Here is a 12,010-nt window from a genome sequence, read left to right on the forward strand (position 1 = left end):
GTTTAGGTGGCTCCCTGTCTAGCATGCTGGCGTTTGTGGCTGGTATTCTAAGGCATCTATCTGAATTGTATAGGGAGCCTGGGCTCCTAACTCAGCTTTGTGGATTGCAGCGTAGTTCCTATGATTTTCTAAAAAGAAAAGGAGTACTTGTGGCACCTCAGAGACTAACAAATTTATTTGAGCATAAGCTTTTGTGAACTACAGCTCACTTCATCGGATGTGGCTCACGAAAGCTTATGGTCAAATACATTTGTTAGTCTCTAAGGTGCCACAAGTACTCCTTTTCTTTTTGCGAATACAGACTAACATGGCTGCTACTCTGAAACCTATGATTTTCTAGGTACCTAAAGGTTAGGCGCCATGATGTTCAGTATTGCAATTCCTAAGTTCCTTTGTAGAGCTCACCCTGGATAAAAACTGAGGCATGTAGCATGCTCCTTTAATTTTAAACTCATTTATTTTATTATTATCAATAATAATAAAAATACCTAGCTCTCATCCATCGATCTCCACGCATCCTGCTAGGGAGGTATCACTTTTTTCTCTTTTACAAATCGGGAAAGAGGTACAGAGAGGTAAAGTCACCCAGCAGGCCAGGGACAGAGCTAGAGCTAGAGCTAGAACCCATCTCTCCTGAGACCATATCCAATGCTTAGACCACTTGGCCACACTGCTAAGGCCTGCAGCTTAGTATTGATAGTATGCTATATTCCTGAGTACTACACTCAGGATTTGTCCCACAGTGCTATTCTTTTCTATTAGTAAAATTATTCTCAAAGATTTTTATATGCCACCTTTTAAAAAAAGGGCTTATTCATGTTTAAACCATTTCTTATTTATAATTTTGAAACAATGATATTTCTTTCATTCTAAACTCTTCCCATGGTCTCAGTCTGGTATGAAATCTCTGCTACTAATCTCTGGGCCTCTCTGCAAAGTCTCATATGTTATAAAATTAGGACTTCTGTTTGACAGGGATCATTAATTATGTTTGTTTTTGGGGTTTATTTTTAGCAATTTCTGAGATGAGGTGCACATGCAGATGGCCAAAAATCAGGGATTTTCAGGGTTTTCTCTTTGTACGCTCTGGCATGAGTAAGGTATATACACTGTAATGAGTAATTTTTTTGTATAGTTCCCTAGTGTGCTTTAATGTAGTATGGTTTCAAACAGTACTACGCTAAAGTGCTCTAGGGAACCTTTAGTGCACACCAGGAGGGACTACATGGACCAATTAACACACAACACATTAGTGTGCTTTAGAAATTACTGCTCCATGTAGATGAGCCCTAGATACAAACAATCATTTCCAGTTTTTTCAGTGTTTATTGAATAAATATCAATTTAATTATTTTTGTATTGGAGTATTTTATCAGTTAAAACCTAAAATTAGAAGCCCTAATTTTAACTCTGATTCCCAAGTTGTTCTGGTATTGAGTTTTTTTGGTATTGACATTGTCGGGATTTCATTTTGTGGATTTTATACCAAACCTCCATCTTCGTTTATCTGGACAACCAGCGTAAGTGTGTTCCAGCTTCTTCCTCCATGTTATCCACAGCTGTTTCAGACTAAAAAGACTTGGGAATTCATCCTCCCTTATGCAGGGACTGATGGGAGCCAGATCAGACCCTGGAGCAGTTGAGTGATGGGTTGATAAGCTGGTGGGAAAAGGTTTGGCAAAGACTTAGTGGGAGGAAGGGGAGTGGGGAAGGAGTAGCAGTAGCCAGGTCTGTTGCTAGCAGCTGCTCCTCAGCTGGCTCTGTTACTCAGATCAAAGAGCCAAAGCTCCAGAAGTGCTACCAAACCTTCGTTTCCATGAGCAGCAGGCCCGTATGCTGCCCATTAGATCCATCCCTGATGACAAATCAATTTCCTCATTATCTAGTGCCTCACATTCATCTCTCAGAATAGCTAGCCCACTTTCTGGCCCTGACCCCTGCAGCTGGATGCATTGAACACCCATGTATACGACCCTTGGTTGCTGGGTGCAGCAAAAAGATCTCAGATTTCCTTAAATGAAATGCCTAAAAAGCAAAGATTTGTTTTAACCCCCTAGAGTTCATTGTTCTCCTCACAAGATTGAGAACAGCTGTGGCTCTGCTTCCTAACTGAGCTCTTGTTTAAAACAAGCACCCTGCGTAATGGTACTGAATCTCCCCTTATCTCAGGGTAGGAGTACTTGTGGCACCTTACAGACTAACAAATTTATTTGAGCATAAGCTTTCGTGAGCTACAGCTCACTTCATCGGATGCATTCGGTGGAAAATACAGTGGGGAGATTTATATACACGCAAAGTGAAGAAACAGATTGACAGAGCCAGAAGCGCATCCAGAAGTCACCCACTACAGGACAGGCCCAACAAAGAAAAAAAAAGTCTCTAAGGTGCCACAAGTACTCCTTTTCTTTTTGTGAATACAGACTAACAGGGCTGCTACTCTGAAACCTATCTCAGGTTGTCAGCTATTCAGAAGGGCTCACTAGTTTTGTGAGTCTCAGCTTTTGGGTGCCCAGATGAAAACAAGTTGTGACTGAGGAGCAGACCTGTGCTGTGGCACAAAGGCAGATCTCACCAGCCAAATGGTCAGCATCCTACAAATCCTGACTCCAGCCAGACTGCTCACACAATTAAGGAATACCCATGTGAATAAAGGTTTTCAAGACATGGCCCCTAATTTATTTCTGTGTGGGTCTCCTTTGCTAAGCCAAAACCATTGTAAACTGAATGTTACTCTGTGTGATGTGGTATATACCCCCACACTAGCATTGAAAAGGGTAATTAGAGCTAGAGAGAATTCAATTAAGTTACCTGGCCATACCAATTGGGTGGGCCAGTCCTATTTGTTGGTGAATTCCAGCTGAGGAAGAGCTGGGAGTCAGCATGAAGATGGGAACCTGGGGGTTGTAGGAAAAGAAACAGGAACTCTGCTGTAGCTCTCTGGGATCAGAGTGTGGAAAAAGCCTGAAAAGGGTAGCAGGGTGTTTAAACTTATATTTTAGTTTGGGACTTTGTTGGGGATTCCAAGGGAGTGCCCTGAAAATCCTGGCCCCGAGAGAAGGGTGAGCCTAGAGAGGTTACTGGGGAAAAGACCTGAGAAGAGATCATGGTAGCAAGAAGCTGAGGGAACCCATAACAAATAGTCTGAAGGAGCAGACCTTGGCTGCTGGTTATCCCTGGGCTGGAACCTGGCATAGTGGGAAGGTGTGAGTTTCCCCTTCCAGTCACTAGGGAAGGTGGTATGAAGTCTAAGGGGGGCAGGGACAAAGATGGCTGAGAAAAGCGTGTGAGGACTATGAGGTCCAGACTAGGGGCAAAAGATCTGATAAAAGGTCTTGGACTTTGTTTGTTGCACTTTTTCTGGTAACCTAGAAAGGCTGGACTTAAATCATGAGCTGCATGGGAGTTATGGGAAGAGAGACCACCAGAGTGATGGTTGGCAGAGGATGCCAGATGGGGAGAGAGCTGCTATACCATGCCTACCCACAAGGAGGCACTCTAGTGGTGAGTGAACTCCATTACATCTTGTCCAAATGAGATGCTTCTCAAATGCTTCAGGGCCTTGTATTGTATTTGCATAAAGTCCATAGTGTTGTGACAGCTGCTAGCTGGTTTCCTACCCTTGCATATTACTACAGCAATCCACTCTGTACTTCAAGAGATTTTGGGTTTTTAAAGTCATAACCATGCTGCTTACCCAAACTGCTGCTAGGTGGCAATGCACTGCCTAGAAAAGCAAGAGATTTGCAGAAGTCACGAAGCAGCATTATCTCTTTGCTGTAAGGACTTTAAGGTGTAATTACCACCTAGCAGTAGAACCCTCTTCATTTATTCTTTTCCTCCCTTTCTGGGATTTATTTCCTTTTATGTCTTGCTCTTATTAACTTTTCTCCCCGTCTGTTTTGATGTTCAGGCACAATGATAGAAGAGACTGGGGATGCTTCATCAGCAGACAAAGGAGAAACAGGGACATATCTAGCAGCTCTTCCTCTGACAAGGTGGTTTTAATGACTGATGCTATTTTTAAAGCAGTACAGTAGTGATATGGATTGTTTATCATCATTACTTACCAACACATCCTACTTCCCTGAGGCTGCCAGGAAAGGAATTCCCTTCTCTTTTTACTGAAGGTGTGACCCTTCTGGGGCATGACCAGGGCTAATTTAAGCCAGTCTGGGACCTTAGAAACATCACACTGAAGTGCTCTGTGGCCCCACCCTTGCACTAGGACCTCCCCCCATCTTAGGGTGGCACTGGCAGGGGGTCTTCCCTACCCTTCAAAAAAGGCAGAAGCAGCAGCATGATGCTCCTGCAGAAGTGTCAGCAAGGGTACTCCTTACCTCCTGGGGGAAGTAGGAGAGGTAGTAAGGGAGTGCCCAAGTACTTCAGTGGCTCGGGTGTATCTGCTTGGGTGAGAAGCTGGGCTCTCTGCTATCTTGTCTTCCAACCACGAGTCCTTGGGTGAGGTAGGGTGGTTGGTAAGGCTCCCAAAGCAATGGGTCTTGGTGTTAATGGAGAAGAATGGGACATTTTACACCTTTCAGAACTGTTGACTCAGGCTCTCTGCAGACTCAGGAAGACATTACTGTGTTACTTATTCTTGGGTTACATTTTCAAGCTTTCCTTAGCTACCAGGAGAGCTGATACCTTACTTTTTTTTAAAATGAGTGGGTGAGTCAGGTAATATCGTATATTAGACCAACTTCTGTTGTGAGAGAGACAAGCTTTTAAGATCCACAGCTCTTCTTCAGGTCTTCATTTTTTATGGAGAATGAAAGCTGAGATTCTGATGTAATCCTATAACTCCAGGAGCTAGGATCTAAACACGGGCCTATACCTTAATAGACCCCTGAATGAAAGCAAATTCTAAAACCATGTTGTCTGGATACCAGTGGTGCAGAAATAATCCTGCTCCATAGGCAGGATGTGTAGAAATACTCCTTTTCTTGGTGTGTCCTTCCCTTCAGCTGCCATCTCCTCAATGGGACTGTACAAGTCACTGAAGATGAGGCCTGGTGAGACACTGTTTACTGGTCTGTAGCAACAGGCAAGGGATAGGGGCTGGCTGTATTATTATTTTATTATTATGGTTTAAAAAAAGTCTCACTTAAGTATGGGTGATTCCCACCTCAGTCAATGAAACATGTGGCTGGGGGCATCTCTACCCCAAGTTATAACCCATGGGTTTCAATTATCCTGCTGTTGTTGCTTGGGGTTGCTTACCTGGTATTGGGGTCTCCTTCCTCCTTCTGTCTTTCAGTAGGGTAGGGACTATTCAGTCTGATGAGCCTTGTCTTCTCCCAATGGGTTGAGTTTGTTTAGGAGCAATTCAGGCCTAACTGCCTAGTTAGCAGTTATTTGCAGCCTCACTGATCTTCTACTGGGATACTGGCAGATATTGACATTAATCCAAAAAGGCAGATTGCCACATGTGCCAGTTGAGTGGGCCACCTGTGAAAATGGGGTAGGTTTTAGCAACTATGTAAGGTGTCATATGGAACAGGGATCTTCTCCTGAGTCTGTAAAATGTGGGACATTGACTGAGTCTCTTTGCAGCAGCTGAGGGTTAAATAGAGCTGAAGATTAAATGAATGGAGACAACAAAAGTTTCTCACTTTCTGGGGCACATGTACATGTATTGGTGTCTATATGTGCATGATTTAGCAAGGGAACTTTCCATTTACCTTGTCTGCCCATAACTCCCCCAAGCCATGATCCCCTTCCACCTCCAGGGGGGTGGACAACAAGAGGCCATCACGCTCATCGGGGTGCCGCACAAGCATCTGGATTTTGGGGTCGGTTTCCGCTGTATCCACCACCGTTGGGGCAAAGGGTCCTCCTCGGAACTCTCACTGATGTAGCGCTTTCTCCACACAAGTCCAAAGGTGCTCGGGGCTAAAACAAAGTCCGAAGTTCTCATGGGAGTGGTGAAGGTGGCCATGTTTTCACGATTTCTAAAACACGCGCTCTTGGTAAAAGATGGCCTCTTCTGCCCAACGCTGGGACTTATGGGATGATGGTGCTGTGCTCTGATTGGCAGAGGGGTCACACGCCCCTCTTCTGGGTGGTTCACCCCATCCCAGAACCTGCCCTATTTTAGTCAAATCTGCTCTCGGGGTGGCCTGATTGGTAGAGGTTGGTGGGAGGAGTTGTTAGGGGGTCACACGAATCATTTCCGGGCGGGTCACCCCACCCCCGGAACTCGCCCTGATTGGTCAAATCTCCTCTTGGGGCCAGTCCTAGTGGGACAAAACCCATTCTGATTGGTAGAGGGTGGGGCGAGGAGTTGTTAGAGGGATCACACGACCCACTTCCGGAGTGGACACCCCACCCCGGAACTTGCCCTGATTGGTCAAATCTCCTCTTGGGGGCAATCCTAGAGGGGTGAAACCCCTCCTGATTGGTAGAGGGAAGTGGGAGGAGTTGTTAGGGGGTCACATGACACACCTTGCTTCCGGTCATGTGGCAGCCTTGACCCCGGAAGTAATACCCCATGGGGCGGGTCTTCTGGTGAAGAGGGGCAGGGTTATGGGGTGGGGCTTAGGGGTCAAGGGGCTGGGTTAGGGTTTGATTGACAGTAGGGCCCTTATTAGCTATTTCCACAGCATTAGTTGAATAATTAAAAAAGAGTGGAAATAGCTTAGAGAGGACCAAGGGCCAGAATCATTCCTGGTGTAATCCCACTGATGTCAGTAGAGCCATGCCAGGAATGAATGTTGCTCATACTTCATATAATACCCAGTCTACTTAGTCTCTTCTTCTCTATTGATACTGTCAGTACTTTGGCGCACAATTATCCTAATCTAGAAACTGACTGGCCCTCTGCACACACAGACACGCATGGCTGTCCTCTCCTTGACTGCAGCAGTTATGCCTTCAGTAGGAGAAATATTGCAGCTTAGTGATTGCTGTAAAATATCCTCCGTTTTGTTATACTTTCACTGCTGCTACAGCATCAATTTTTCTTTCAGTAAAAGTCCTCATTCAGACTAATGGAATTTAGATCGTGTGCAATGTAAATTGCTGAGAGAGCAGAGGTGGCACAAAACTGACTTTTAAATGTAGTGAGTCTCTTCCCCCCCCCTTTTTTTTCTTTTCTTTTTCTTTTTTTAACTTGAAAATGCAGTGTGGCTGGCTCCTATGAAACCTCCACTCCTTTAGAGTGATTGGGATTGCACTCAGCACATTATTCAGATGCAGAGTGTTGCTATTAAAAGATAGGTGGATAAGCTTCCCACCCTGAAATTCTGAAGTGATTATGTTTGGAAGGAAGAAATTACAAAAGGGAAGGAGAATTATTTCCCTTTAAAAGCCCCATTTCCCCATGGTTGTGATCTCACCATAGCAATGGTGGCAGTAACTGAGATCTTCACTCCCCTCACAGCGTTGTGACATCATTGGACTCTTCAACATCCTAACTTGAACTCTGGACACTGTTCTAACCTCTTCCTGACACCTCCACTCTCCCCATGCTAAAGCCTCATGCTTATCGGTCTGTCTGTCTGTCTTGTGAGAGTGCTGGTCATGAACCAGGGTCCCATTGTGCTAGATGCTGTACATACACAGAACAAAAAGATGTTCCCAGCCCCAAAGATATTACATAATTTGAATAAACACCCTCCCTGTCCCCTCTCTGTCCTTCATTCTCTCTTCTGCTACTTTTCCTAGCACTTTACCTGAATTTTAGTTCTGCAGTTTCTCTTCGAAGTCTGTTTCTGAAGTTTTTTCACCTACAAGAATTTTATCAAGCATTCTTAAAACTACACTACCCATCCGGGCAAGTGAGGAAACAGATTGACAGAGTGAGACAGGTACCCAGAAGTCACCTACTACAGGAAAGGCCCAACAAGGAAAATTACAGAACACCACTGACCATCATGTACAGCCCCCAGCTAAAACCTCTCCAGCACATCATCAATGATGTACAACCTATCCTGGAAAACAATCCCTCGCTCTCACAGATCTTGGGAGGCAGGCCAGTCCTCGCTTACAGACAGCCCCCCAACCTGAAGCAAATACTCACCAGAAACTATACACCACACCACAGAAACGCTAACCCAGGAAGCAATCACTGTAGCAAACCTTGTTGCCTAATGTGTCCCGATATCTACTCTAGCGACGCCATCAGAGGACCCAACCACATCAGCGACACCATCAGGGGCTCATTCACCTGCACATCTACTAATGTGATATATGCCATCATGTGCCAGCAATACCCCTCTGCCATGTACATTGGCCAAACTGGACAGTCCCTTTATAAAAGAATAAATGGACACAAATCAGACATCAGGAACGGTAACATACAAAAGCCAGTAGGAGAACACTTCAATCTCCCTGGACATTCTATAACAGATTTAAAAGTAGCTATACTTGAACAAAAAAACTTCAGAAACAGACTTCAAAGAGAAACTGCAGAACTAAAATTCATTTGCAAATTGAACACGATTAATTTGGGCTTGAATAGGGACTGGGAGTGGCTGGCTCACTTCAAAAGCAGCTTTGCTTCTCCTGGAATTGAAACCTCCTCATCAGTTATTGGGAGTGGACTACATCCACCCTGATTGAATTGGCGCTGTTAACACTGGTTCTCCACTTGTGAGGTAACTCCCTTCTCATCATGTGTCAGTATAGAATGCCTGCATCTGTAATTTTCACTCCATGCATCTGAAGAAGTGGGTTTTTTATCCATGAAAAGCTTATGCCCAAATAAATCTGTTTAGCCTTTAAGGTGCCACAGGACTCCTTGTTTGTTTGATTGTTTGTTTTTGGGATACAGACTAACACTTAGCTCATAGTGTAGACATAGCCTCTGAGGTGGGATTCTGAGTGTCCCCACGCTTTGTCTGAGGGTGGTCAGCACTAAAGTCAAAATAGGCTATAACAGAATAGAACTGCAATCTTGTAATGAAAAAAATCATATAAATTGTTGTAGCTACAAAAATATGAGAAAATGTCTCCTTTAGGTCTTCACTGCAAGTCAGATTCTGCTATGAAATCAAAGTTATGCAAATCAAAACAGCAGTGGAGATAAAAGAGCAAAGTAGCTGGCCTTGCATGAAGGCAACATGCAGAGTGTAATCAAGAGGCTGGAGCTTCATTTCACGCCTTATCAGCGAGGTTTGGATTGGCATGACAACTGTGGCATTGACAAGTTTCTACCATTAAACATTCATCTCACTCTCAAATGTGTTGTGTAGCCACCCCACTGACTCAGGGGAGGTTATTTCGGAGCAAAAGTCCTACAGCTAGTCTTTTAGGTAGATTAAAAATAAGATCAGTTTTCCCCAAACACAGTGGGGGAAAAATACCCAGCATTATAATATATTCTGAACTATTACCTGAACTATTACCTAAAGTATTTCCTGTGCAGCATGATGAACCCTAGATTTTTTAGAAAAGCCAGTATGTTAACTGTGTGTCCCTACTCCACATCGCTCCTACAAAAGAGAGATCTCAGTCCCACTCTTGTTCATACTGAATTCAATGCATATTTTGCCATCAAATTCAAAGGTGGCACGATCAGCCTACTCATACTACTGCTATGACACATTGGAGTCTGATGTGTCGGGTACATTGAACTAAGTAGCATCACTGCTCTGTACATCTGCTTGTTTGATGACAAGTAAAGGGTCTGGTCATGATAAGTCACTACTGCAGAAAATGTAGCCCACTCTTTCTTCAGTGACAAGAGATTTCAAAGAATGCGAGGCATGCCATTGGAAAAAGCCCTATGTGCACTCGGTGTATTGTGAGAGAGTTGCCATAGGGTCACCATGAGCCAAATTCATTCAGGATCTGCGCCAGCAGAAGGCAGAGAGCCCCCTGTGGTATAAAGTCGGCTGGGTGGGCTGCCATTGCGCAAGTTGTCAGCAACCTCCCCGCTGCTGTGGTGAGGTGTGGGGAGCATAAAGACCAACAGAGTTACAGGTACTATTCAGCAAGGTGTGTAGGGAGAGTGGCTAGGGATGTGCTGAATCAGTGAACTTTGCTCATGGTCCTGTGGAGCACTTGCTGGATTTAAACTTGCCCAGTGTGACACATTTGGGGCTACCCCAGGGGCATAGGGTGAATTGCTACCACCTGCTTATAGCACAAGGGAGTGTGGTCTGTGCCTACTGAGGGAAACTTGCCCCAAACTGCCAGCTGCTGACAACACAAGTGCCCCACTCTGGGTTCTGCAAGCTGTGCTCTTTTCCTCTGCAGGCTGGCGATATGCATGTCCGAGACCTTAGGCTCCCAGAGAGTGGAGCAGAGAGAACCTGGGGCTAAATCTATGGAGCAGTTAGACCCCAAAGTTCCAGGCTGGCCTCAGGGCACAGGTCCCTCTAATCTACTTGTACACCCACTTTGTTACACTCAAGTGTCCAGTCTGTTGACTGGACACTCACAATGCACACAGATTTGCTGCTTCCATGGAAGCACTGTCCCCCAGTTCACTAGCTTTACCTCAGTTAAACAGTCCCCTTAGCATATGGCACTTTGTCGTGTCTATAGTCAAATCGCAGGGAAGTTTGACAATGCTTAAGACCAAGATAAGGATTAAAATGCAATTTAGATACTATTCTTATTAACAAATTCCTTTTCTGGCTAATAAGGTATTTCTCAGCCAATGGTCAGGCTGTACAGTGCTTAGCCTATCCAGAGAGCTGGGATCCACTTTTTAATGAGAAAGGTTGGCAGAGTGTTGCCTCTGTCAGTGAAACCCTTTTGTTCCCTTCTTTTTCCTATTCCAATTCCAGCCCTTTCTGTCTCTTTTCATAACCATGGCATTTTGTTAACGTCAGGTAGTCCCTGCAGGTTTTCCCCATATTCAAGGTCATCTTCTTGGGCACTGTTGTGCTTTGAGAAGACCCAAGCTTGCACCTTGTCTAGACTGTAAATGTTGGCTGGGTTGTCAGTTGTTCTCATGTTTCCTGATGGGCCAGACTCTATTCTACCCTGGTCCCATGGCCTGCCAGGGATATCTGTTGGCAGCTCGTTTGTGGAGCCGTGAGCACGGGTGTGTACCTGGCACAGTTCACCCTCATCTCCGATGCCTGCCCCTTTTGCGGTGTGGGGGAGAACCTGGCGCACGCTTATCTCAAATGTACCAGCTTGTAGAACCATTCAGCTCCTCCTGAACCTCCTGCTGAGGTTCTGGCTGCATTTTTCCCCACACCTATTTATATTTGCACACCCTGTCCGTGGCACCACCAAGTCACGACGCCACCTCCTGGCCAAAGTGGCCATCTTCAACACCAGAAGGAGGATGTTAGACGAGGAGGTGCTCTGTGACTTGGGGCCTATTTCTGCTTCTCCCTGGTCTCACGCATCCGGGCAGAGTTCTTCTGGGTGGTGTCTGCTGGCTCCCTAGACAGTTTTGAGGAGCAGTGGGTGCTCTCTGGGGTTCTCTGCTCTGTGTCCCCCTCTGGATCCCTAGTTTTGAACCTGTGACCTTCACTCCTGACCCTGTTGTTCATTAGTTGTCCCTAGTCTTCAGCTGATTCCTGGGTCCAGTGGTCCCTCCCGCAAGGTTGGGGGAGGGGCCTTTAGGCAGGATTTCCAATATTTTTTTTCTCATGTTCAACTGAGTTAACTCTGAGAATCATCCCTCCTCCCCCCGGCAGGTGACCAATTTCACCTGCAGCAGCTTTGGAACACAATATTCTATGGGTTACATAACTCTTAAAATACTTTCCATGCATACTTCACACAATAACCATGACAATCAGCGAGTTCTTAGCTTTTGGTAGAGACTGCACGTGGCCCCCTTCGGTGAAATACTGTGAAGATGGTGATCTCAGGAACATGCCTATCTTGGCATTCCAGGCAAGTCCTTGGGTATGGACTATGCACCCCCCTCTCTGTTGCCATCATGTGGTACCTGGATCATACCAGCCTATTAGAACACCTGGGAAAGATAATGGTGGGAATGCCACTTCCCTGCCTTGGTGTCCAAGGAGTGACAATCTTTAGAAAACATTGCAAAACCTTCCTCTTTGATGAAACTTTTTTTTAAACCATAAGAATTACA

General features: G+C 45.2%; 1 long non-coding RNA gene across 1 annotated transcript in view; it reads left to right on the forward strand.

Moving 5' to 3' along the window:
* Nucleotides 1-2,820: 2,820 nt before the first annotated feature.
* The window catches only part of LOC122460437, a 35,142-nt gene continuing 25,952 nt past the window's right edge, over nt 2,821-12,010 (forward strand). The window contains exons 1-2 of the long non-coding RNA XR_006281741.1: nt 2,821-3,501; nt 3,911-3,995. This is a non-coding gene — a long non-coding RNA (uncharacterized LOC122460437). The remainder of the gene's footprint in view (nt 3,502-3,910; nt 3,996-12,010) is intronic.

This window comes from Dermochelys coriacea, chromosome 5, assembly GCF_009764565.3.
Source record: "Dermochelys coriacea isolate rDerCor1 chromosome 5, rDerCor1.pri.v4, whole genome shotgun sequence".
Lineage (NCBI taxonomy): Eukaryota > Metazoa > Chordata > Testudines > Dermochelyidae > Dermochelys > Dermochelys coriacea.